The sequence below is a fragment of the Barbus barbus genome, assembly GCF_936440315.1.
Source record: "Barbus barbus genome assembly, chromosome: 5".
Lineage (NCBI taxonomy): Eukaryota > Metazoa > Chordata > Actinopteri > Cypriniformes > Cyprinidae > Barbus > Barbus barbus.
In genome coordinates this window covers 11,142,161-11,152,593 of record NC_136733.1, presented here as the reverse complement: position 1 = coordinate 11,152,593, position 10,433 = coordinate 11,142,161, and the positions used below count along the sequence as shown (strand labels likewise).

General features: G+C 38.7%; 1 long non-coding RNA gene across 1 annotated transcript; it reads left to right on the top strand.

Moving 5' to 3' along the window:
* The first annotated feature begins 3,064 nt into the window (after nucleotides 1-3,064).
* On the top strand, nucleotides 3,065-5,301 carry LOC306869810. Its single transcript, XR_013784206.1, has 3 exons — nucleotides 3,065-3,182; nucleotides 3,859-3,913; nucleotides 4,061-5,301. It is a non-coding gene; the product is annotated as an uncharacterized lncRNA (long non-coding RNA).
* The last annotated feature ends 5,132 nt before the right edge of the window (nucleotides 5,302-10,433 follow it).

The window sequence follows — 10,433 nt, the reverse complement described above, 5'->3', positions numbered from 1 at the left end:
GCTGAAACCGGCGTAAGAGGAGCAGCGTGTTCAGTTCAAATAGATATTATGTTGCTTCTCTAATTTTACATGCAAATATAGCCGAAATCACAGCACAGGAATTGTCTTGTCTTATCTTGTGTGTATTATTTGATTTCATCAGACGACGGCTCGATTATAAATTAGGATTTTTGTGCAGACTAAACTTGGGAGGGAGAGCTGGTTATGTATTCTTAAAGGGCTGCGTTTCAGTCACTATTTCATATTTATCCCGTTGACTGACAACATAAACAGTAAAATATATAAAGGAAAACAGTTTTATTGAGAATTTGGCTGCATTAAAATACAGTATGAGCACAGTGAGACAAACAAATGTAAAAGGCAATATGACGCGATGACGTCATGAATATGCTAATTAGTGCATGACGTCATCAGCTACTTTCCATCGAAAGAAGTTGGCAACACTGATTCGAGCTCAGTCCCATAGTGGACTTTGCAAGTGTAGTCAAAAGACAAACTGCTGCAACCTATTTCTTGATATTTGCTTGGCGAAATTGCTGGCCAATTTTCATTATACATTTCACACAATTATACACCACATTCCTTGTTTCAGTTTAACCTAATTCCCACATTTCCTCCGTCGAGTTTAATGTTTTTTTTAGATCGTTTGTTCATTCATTCATTCATACAGTAGGCCAGGCGGTGAACTAGCCAGCTAGCAAACTGCACACGATGGCAGAATTTACGTATAAATAAATGGACAGTTTTTATGATGTAGGCCGAAAATGAGCTTCCCCTCTTTGAAAGACCAGCAGCCACCACTGGTGTGCGTGTATGTCAGAAGGTAATAAGGTAAAAGGAAAGTAATACGCCTTTAGAACAACAAGAGTTCATTACCACGGGAAGTAGGGGTGCTGAGGGTGAGGTGTTAAAAATAAATTAATGAACAATTTGTAACAAAAAAAAAAAAATATATTGATTTGTATATTCATTAAAATTCATTGAAAAAAAGTAGCCTAACCCAACAATGAATCAATGGTTAAACATGAGTTAGGCTGAATCAAATTGACTGAACTTATTAAACGTATTAAACTGACTTAAAAAAAATAATTTGTTGCCATGATATTTTTGATTAGCCTAAATTATAACCTGCAACATGTCTGTGCCTTACCCAAATTAAGGATTAACAACCATTTACAGACATAGCAAAGAGACAGCAGAGAAAGAGCTAGAGTGTCTATTTACCTCAGCAGCAACAAATCTCGCACTCAACATGCTTATTTTGATCTTTAACGTTATGTCTTTCCTATTCTGGAAACAAAATTAATGCTTAAGGTTGATTCAATATTATTCTTTCTTCTGCCCCCAGCTTGCGTTTCTAGTGCATCGGCAGCGAGCTAAACAAAGCCCCCAGTAAAGGTCGTAGCCAGTTTGTGTTTTAGATTCTCTTTACTGTAGACCAACTTGTGAAACTGTAACAAAGTAACAAAAATAATGTAAAGATATGTATCTAACAGAAGCACCTTTAAAATAAGATTAAACACACAGCACTGTACTCAATAGCACTGCGTAAAACACACCAAAGTGTTTAAACCATACATTTAAACAAAATGTAAACATAGATGTTATTATAATTACGCGAATACAATCTATTATCAAGATTTTAACCTTTGAATGGTATTTCTAACATGGCATATGTAAATAGTTCTCAAAAATATACAACCAAGCAAAATACCTAATCATATCGATGTATAACTATATCAATAATTATTCAAACTTAAAGATTTTTTGCGTTCTCAAGGGCAAAACATGTAGGAAAGACGTGGATGCATATTCATAATCTGCACCATGTGCTCTGAAAATCCTTAAATGGCTGATATATTGCTAAGAATATTAGAGTTCTCGGAGTGGTCACTAGGTGTCGGCATTCAACAACAAACTATAACATAAGGCCAGTATACTCTTAAAGACAAAAAAGCACACACAACATCAGCAATGCTACTTTTATTAACAAAATTAATAAGATGGACATAAGCCCAAATAAGTAGGTATTTTCCCTTATTTAAAATGAATGCTTAGTTTGTGTGTGTGTGGGGGGGGAGGGTGTTTATGAAAACCCAGCAAGATAGAATAACTGAAAGTTTTATTAACAAAAGTAGCGCTTTTAGATCCGCCATCATATATAGCTAAGTTTCCACCCAGTTTTTGCGCTGTTCTGTTATCGACAAAGGGAATGTGCATAAAAAAAAAACTTGCACAATTTGCTGTCTACACAGCCTGCTTCCACCCAACTGGCCTTTTACCAATAAAATGGTGTGTGTGATGATGTCATCCCTAAAAAAAAAAAAAAAAAAAGAATTGTCCCATAAGTTTTGGTGTATCGCAAAAAAAATTGCCCTTGAGCTGTTTCATCTATTGCGTAAATTAGGCTAGTAACCTGTTCTTCATCCATTTAAAAAAAAAATTATATTTTAAATTATAATATTAATATTAAATTATATTAAATTATATAGGCCTACATAAAATTATTTTTATGAACAAGTGTCATGCGTTTTTTATTATTTTTTTATTATTTGTTATAGACTATTTAGATAGGCTACTTGATGATCAAGCAATAATCATAAACGGGTGCAGTTGTATTATTATTATTTTTATGATTAAGAAATAGAAATGTTCTTTTCGGTTATTTTATTTCTCCTAACCAACAAGCCATTATTAACCGTTAACCGACAAGATTATGTTAAATTACAATTCAATTAAATTTGAATTGATAGGTGGCTGTGACCTTTTAAAAAATACCTAAATTTGTTTTCCAGGGATTAATTTTATACACGCAAAAAGCAGCAAAAACAACAGAATGTGAGGATTCACATGGTCATGCACTGAAAAAATGGCAATGGGCAGATTGTTGAATTTGCACAAATGCATTTCGTATTTCCTACATGATTATTTTATGTTTCTCATCTAAACATATTTTAGTCTTGTGCCATTCATTTAATGCTGAAGGATGTTCAACCTTTTAGAAATAATCATGTTTAAATTAAAGAAATTAGTTATGTTTTCTTTGGAAACTCCGCCCCCTGCTACTCAAAGGAAAAACAGTTAACTGCTCTGCTGCTGCCTGCTGGCCAGTCCGCCATTTTCTCTCTCGCTTTGGAAGGTGGAAGCTGCGAGTTATCGTGGTGGAACGCTAAAGCCTGAAGGTAATTAACATTTTGAACTGAAATGCCATTGAGAAACAGTTAGTAGTGCGTTTGAACGTATTTTCACCGAGGTAACGTTTTTATGTCAGTTACCTTACTGATTTTATGGAAAGGCAAAGGTTAGTGCGAATGTTTAACGGTGGTTAACGGTAACAGTAACCCCTGTTTAATATATCATGACTTGTATTAACGTTTTTCAAATTGTGTACAGTCCTTAAGGCATATGTATTCGTATTTTGTTCTGTGTATGACAACTAATTCGCGTCAGGGAGGGATGGCGCCAAATACTTTTGGGTGGGGGAGGGGATATTACTTACAGAACGTTAAAAGGCCGTCTGGCTGAACTGTATATCTTTTAAACTTGATCACAAAGAAAATACTTGTTATTCTCCGTTTATTGCGAATTCTCTTTCAAAGAAAGTAATTTAACTCGGCGCCTTAATTGCAACAAATGGGAAAATCCTGTCAGGGAGTGACTTGAGCCAACTGGGTGGGGGAGGGGATGTTAAAGAACCTAATCGACTTAAATTGGGAAATACTGAAATTGATCAGTTTATTTATTTTTTTATTAAGAAGGAAATGTGTTCAATTCTCTAAAATACTTAACTAGCCTAACTTACCTCTGGGATAATGTTATTGCTTTAAAACTAATGCATTATTTTTTTATATTTTACAGATATCAGATTCATCTAGTCAAGTGCATTTTGACTTGCAAATGCTTTATAGTAGTGGTGTGTATTTTTGTAAATCTACTGCAAGTATATTTGATTGCTTTTTTTCTATTTTCAGTATTCCTCCATATTAGGGCTGGGTAAAAAATATATATTTCTCGATTTTAATCGATTCTCATTTTTAATCAATTTTCTCATTTTTTCCAGGACTACCATCCACAATCCTAGAACTGAGGTCTAACAGTAATCTCATTTTGTCTGTGCGGGGACGAAGCCTTCATTCAAAAATCCACAGAGGAGACCACAGTGGGAATCTACATTCTAAAATTCCGTGACAGATCAGATGACATCGGGATTATCCTGGAAGGCCAGAACATCTTGCAAGGCTTAGACAACTTTGCATTAGCTACGGCAATGCTTTTTGGTCTTATGTATGCCTTAAATCTGAACTACCCACCTGAAATGAAAAGTACATTTGAGGTACTGCAGAAGATAGTCATGGAGCTGGAAGGCTCCACTCTATCCAAGAAAGCACAAGTTCTCAGAAACAGACTCTATGAGTGAGCTGTTTCCATGGTACGGCAGGATGGACACAAGGTAGTTTCCCACCTCTTGCAATAAGGACAATTTCCTTTTCATTTCACACACAAAGAACTTGCTTTGTTAAAAAGTTTAATCTGTTTGATATGAGTAGGTTGGCCACTGTTTTTATTTTATTTTTATGGTTGTTTTAACATGTGCATAGTTTTTTGGTTAAACCTATTGGTTAAAAGGACACTCTGATAAGAGTAAAGTGGTAAGAGAAAAGTGGTAAGAGTAAAGTGATATGCTGTCATTGTTCATTGACATTTGTTCATGGATTTTAAGCTATTTTTAACATGCAGAGAACTACTTCTGTAGCCCATACTCTGAAAAATTTGTTGTACTTTTAAAAGAAATACATCAATTTGACTTCTCTTATGCTTTTAAAATTGAAAACAAAAATGTCAAGGTATGCTTTGGAGTACTTGATACTCATACTGTTCACCTTTTCCGCTACACCTGTTTGACGGTGTCTTTGTCTTTTACTTAATGTTTGTTTTGTTGCAGTTTACTGTATCAGAATGGTCATTACTGTTCACCTTTTCCACAACATGTTTGACTGTGCCTTGTCTTTTTCTTAAAGTGATATGAGTACAAATATGCTGTCATTGTTCATTGACATTTGTTCATGGAATCTAAGCTATTTTTAACTTCAAAAATCCACTCGGAAAGCTTACTTCTAATAGCACTTACTGTGTAAAAAATGTATTGTAACTTTAAAAAAGAATACAGCAATTTGATTCAAGAAATGTGTTTTCTTGTCTTACTGCTTTTAAACTGTACAGTAATGTTGTGAATGTACTTAAAACTAGTGGATGTAAAAAATACATTTATTGATTAAAGTCAGCTTATAGTATTCTAAAACTTAATCAGGTTAGTTTTATTTATTGAAACCACAGCATATATGAATGGAAAAACATAAAAATCATGTTCGTTTAACAACCACAAATTATGTAGCTTTAACATGTATAAATCATGTTGCGTAAACCTAACTTTATTATGTGCAACCGATGTACATGTTTTTTTTTTTTTATGTTAATCCAACAGGCTTTTTTTTTTTCAGTGTACTGAGAAGCTACGAGGCCTTTGTTTACTGCTGGAGCCGGACCTCGAGACCGCGGCCTTGCCTACTGACCCGCACAAAGCAGCGTCGCAAGCGGTGTGAGAGAGGACGGAAGCGCGGTAAGCGCGGAGGTATACGAGCTAGGCTAAGAGCTAACCCCACACTCTTCCAACACTCATGCTCTCAAACGTACTCTCTGGATAACAAACTGGACTTAATTCAACTCAGTCGATCTACACAGCATGAGGCAAGGGACTGTTGCGTGTTTGTTTTCACCGAAACATGGCTAAACGACAACATCCCGCACTCCGCCATTCAATTGCACGGGCTAACCAACTTCCGAGCGGACAGAGATTCATCACTGTCTGGTAAGACACGTGGAGGTGGCTTGTGTGTGTATATCAACAAAGACTGGTGTAACAATGCTGCGGTATTATCAAAACACTGTTCATCGCTGGTGGAGTTTATGGTTGTGAAGTGCCGACCGTTCTATCTGCCGCGGGAGTTCACGGCCATTGTTATCGTTGCGGTTTACATCCCCCCGTGTGCAAACGCTAAGGACGCGCTTCGTGAACTGTATAGCGCCATCAGTGAACAACAAACAAAAAACTCCGATGGCTTTTTCATCATAGCCGGTGACTTCAACCACGCAAACTTAAAGACAGTTTTGCCAAAGTTCTACCAACATGTGAACTTTGCAACAAGGGGAAACAACACACTGGACTTTGTTTACACAACAGTTAAGAACGCTTACAAGGCTGAACCCCACCCCCACCTCGGGTACTCAGACCACATCACTGTTATGCTAATCCCAGCATATAGACCACTTCTCAAACTCACCAAACCGGTTGAAAAGCAGATCACAGTATGGCCAGACAATGCCACCTCAGCACTGCAGGACTGCTTCCAGGACACAGACTGGAACATGTTTAAAGAGGCAGCCACCTACAACAACCACACAGACCTGAATGAGTACACTGAAACTGTGACTGCTTACATCAAAAAGTGCACTGATGATGTGACAGTCACCAAGACCATCACCACACGTGCAAACCAGAAGCCATGGATGACAGCAGAGGTTCGTGGGCTGCTAAAGACCAGAGATGAAGCATTCAGATCAGGAGATAAGGCAGCCCTCAAAACAGCAAGAGCCAATCTGTCCTGTGGCATCAAAAAAGCAAAACGGTCATATGCCCAAAAAATCAACAACCACTTCACAGACAGCAGAGACACACGGAGCCTATGGCAAGCCATTCAGACCATCACTGACTACAAGCCCCCGCCACAGGCCTGTGATGAGGACACATCCCTCCCCGATGCACTCAAACACTTTTATTCACGGTTTGAAATGCAGAATGACACACCTGCACAAAAACTGCCCACACCTCCCAATGACAGGCAGTCGTCCCCACATGTCTCAAATCCACAACAATCATACCGGTACCAAAGAAATCACCTGTGTCCTGTCTCAATGACTACCGTCCCATAGCACTGACTCCAATCATGATGAAGTGCTTTGAGAGGCTAGTCATGCATAACATCAAAACCAGCCTCCCCAACACACTCGACCCGCTACAGTTTGCATACCGTCCAAACCGCTCTACGGACGATGCAATTTCCTCCACCCTCCACCTGGCTCTTACCCACCTAGAAAATAAAGACTCCTATGTTAGAATGCTGTTCATTGACTTCAGCTCGGCATTCAACACAATAATCCCACAACAGCTCATAAATAAGCTAAACCTGCTGGGCCTTAACAATTCCCTTTGTAACTGGATCCTGGACTTTCTAACTGGAAGACCTCAGTCAATCCGTGTCGGCAACAACACCTCGAGCACTACAACACTGAGCACAGGTGCCCCACAAGGCTGTGTGCTTAGCCCGCTGCTCTTCACACTGCTGACCCGCGACTGCACTGCCAAGTTCAGCTCCAACCGCATCATCAAGTTTGCTGATGACACAACAGTGGTAGGTCTCATCAGCAACAATGATGAAACGCACTACAGAGAGGAAGTGGCACAGCTGGCTGAATGGTGTGGCACAAACAATCTGTCCCTCAATGTGGAGAAGACAAAGGAGGTTGTGATGGACTTCAGAAGAAACTCCGTTGACCACCCCCCACTGACCATCGACAGCTCGACTGTGGAGAGAGTCAGCAGCACTAAATTCCTGGGGGTGCACACCACAGAGGATCTCACCTGGACCACCAACACCATGTCACTCTCCAAAAAGGCACAACAGCGCCTACACTTTCTCCGCCGGCTGAAAAGAGCAAGTCTCCCTCCACCCATCCTCACCACATTCTACAGAGGCACCATTGAGAGTGTGCTGACCAGCTGCATCACTGTCTGGTACGGGAACTGCAGTGCTGCTGACCGCAAGACCCTCCAGCGGACAGTGAACACAGCTGCAAAGATCATCGGTGCCCCTCTCCCCTCCATCCTGGACATCTTCCTTACACGATGCTCCAGCAAAACCAACAGCATCGTGAAGGACTCCACCCATCCCTCCCACAGTCTCTTCCAGCTCCTACCATCAGGAAGACGGTACCGGAGCATCAGAGCCCGCTCCGCCAGACTGCTCAACAGCTTTTTCCCCCAGGCTGTGAGAGCCCTGAACTCAAACCACCCCGCCCCCCTCTGAAACCCCATGCAAACACCTACCTCCTGAAACATGGACCACCCCCCACCCCAAACCTTACCACACCAAAGAAATACTGTATGGAACTTTAATTTTTTAAATTTATTTTATTTTTATTTTTTGTGCAATTCAAAGTGTGCTACACACAGGTGAGTGGGCCTGTACAAACCACCTGTAGTAACACACTCTCCTCTATGTGCACTATGGACACTTTACACTATGGACACTTACACTTAACACTATGTGCACTATGGACACTTACACACACTGCTGCGTGTGCACAATCTCACAAAAGACTCAGCAATATATGTATGTTTACATGCTCATGCACTACAAATCATCCTGCACTGTTCCCCAACCAGCTGCTGACTCAAATGTCTCTCTTTGCACATGTACAGTATTTGTGAAGCATTCGTATAGTTTGTATTTTTTATCTTCTATTTTTTAGTTTGTATAGGGTAATATTTATGTGAAGCATTCGTGTAGTTGTATTTTTTTATCCTTTATTCTTTTAGTTTGTATAGGGTAAATACTTACCCTATACAAAATTAGTAGTGTATAGATTTATAGTGTTTTTTACTTCATTGTTGTATGTCTGTATTTATGTAGCACCGTGGTCCTGCGAGACACGACATTTCGTTCCACTGTATGTCCCCACATGTAGGAATGACAATAAAGCTCAACTTGAACTTGAACTTGAACTTGAACTTGGAAGTATATTTTTTTCTACATAATTAACAAAACGAAAAAACAAAACAAAACATGCAACAATTAGCAGCCCATATGCAGAATTTCGGTTCATTTTTGTGATGTGCTCTTGAGAAAACGGCATATATTTGTTTCCTTTATTTTTAAAAAGCACACTCTTAAAAGTGCTGGGTTATTTCTGTAAACACATTGTTGGGTTAATTGTGCTGGGTCATAATTCTGGGTTGTTTGAGGTACTGTAAACACATAGTTGGGTTGTTCATGCTGGGTCAAATGGACTGCAATGGCCCAGCTAACAATTTTTGGTTCCCAGAACGTTCTGGGAACGTTAGGGGAACCTACTCGGAACGTTCCCGGAATGTTCCCGCAACGTTCCGGGAACGTTTTGAGAACGTTCCCATAAAGTTCCCGGAACGTTCCCCTAACCTTAAGGGAACGTTCTATTTACGTTAAGAAAACTTTCCTGGCTAACCAATAGGGAACGTTCCTAGAAGGTTCCCAGAAAGTTCTCTGAAGGTTCCCAGAACGTTCTCCTAACCTCTATATTCTGATGCCTGTACATAAATAATCAGTCAACAAGCCACTTCTTCTACATAGTTTATTGTTCACAAAACATGAGAATTTTATGAACCATGAATTAAATATTAAAAAAAAATATTTTAAACAACAAACATCATCAAACAAAATTTACATCAATAGGTATGAAAATGTGTACGGTGAACATGAAACTGTGAACAACTTCTCCAACGTCTTCACTTCACCATCAGCTGCAAATCAAAAACAAAGGGAAAAAAAAGACATGAGTCAGATAGAAATTATAGACCTAAAGAATTGACTGTAGTGCAGTTAAGGATTGTGTGCCGATGGCCGGTGAGTTAACAAAATTTAGCAGCCATAATTATTATTTTTTTTATATTGGCTAGGAATCTTTTTGATCAGGGTTGGAGCTAAACTCTGCAGCAGATTGGCCCTCCAGGGATACATTTGTGGAACCCTGGTATAGACTAGTATAGACCCAAACATAGTCAGTAACATAGTTGACCAGGAATATATATTGTTATATGCTTTTTGAAACACACACACACACACAATAGAATAAGGTTTGAGTTTGTGGAAAAAAGAAAGAAAAAAAAAAAAAAAGCCAAATGTACCCCTAATTATAGAATGACTCGTGACTCTTGACTCACGTGTTAACAACTTACATTTCGGTGGATGAGGTTTTGACACGTCTGTGTTCTCCTTATTAATATTGCTTACATTTCAGTGGAAGGACCAGAGAAAGGCTGTGAAAAATGTAAATGTACATTACATTTAAATGAAAATTAAACTTATGAAGTCACACATTCCCAAAGAACTTTTTGATAATAACTTACTTCGCTCATTGCTGCCTCCTTCAAACTGAATCTCCCCAGCTTTCTTGAAGTCTGTGACCTTTTCAATTTTCAAAATAAAATGTAAATATTATAATGTGTATGTTGTACATCAAGTTACAGCGTCATTTGTTTTTACGACATACATTTTGATATGAAGTAATTTTTAAGTCATACATTATGCTTGCTTAGATTATTAATTATCTACTCTTTATGA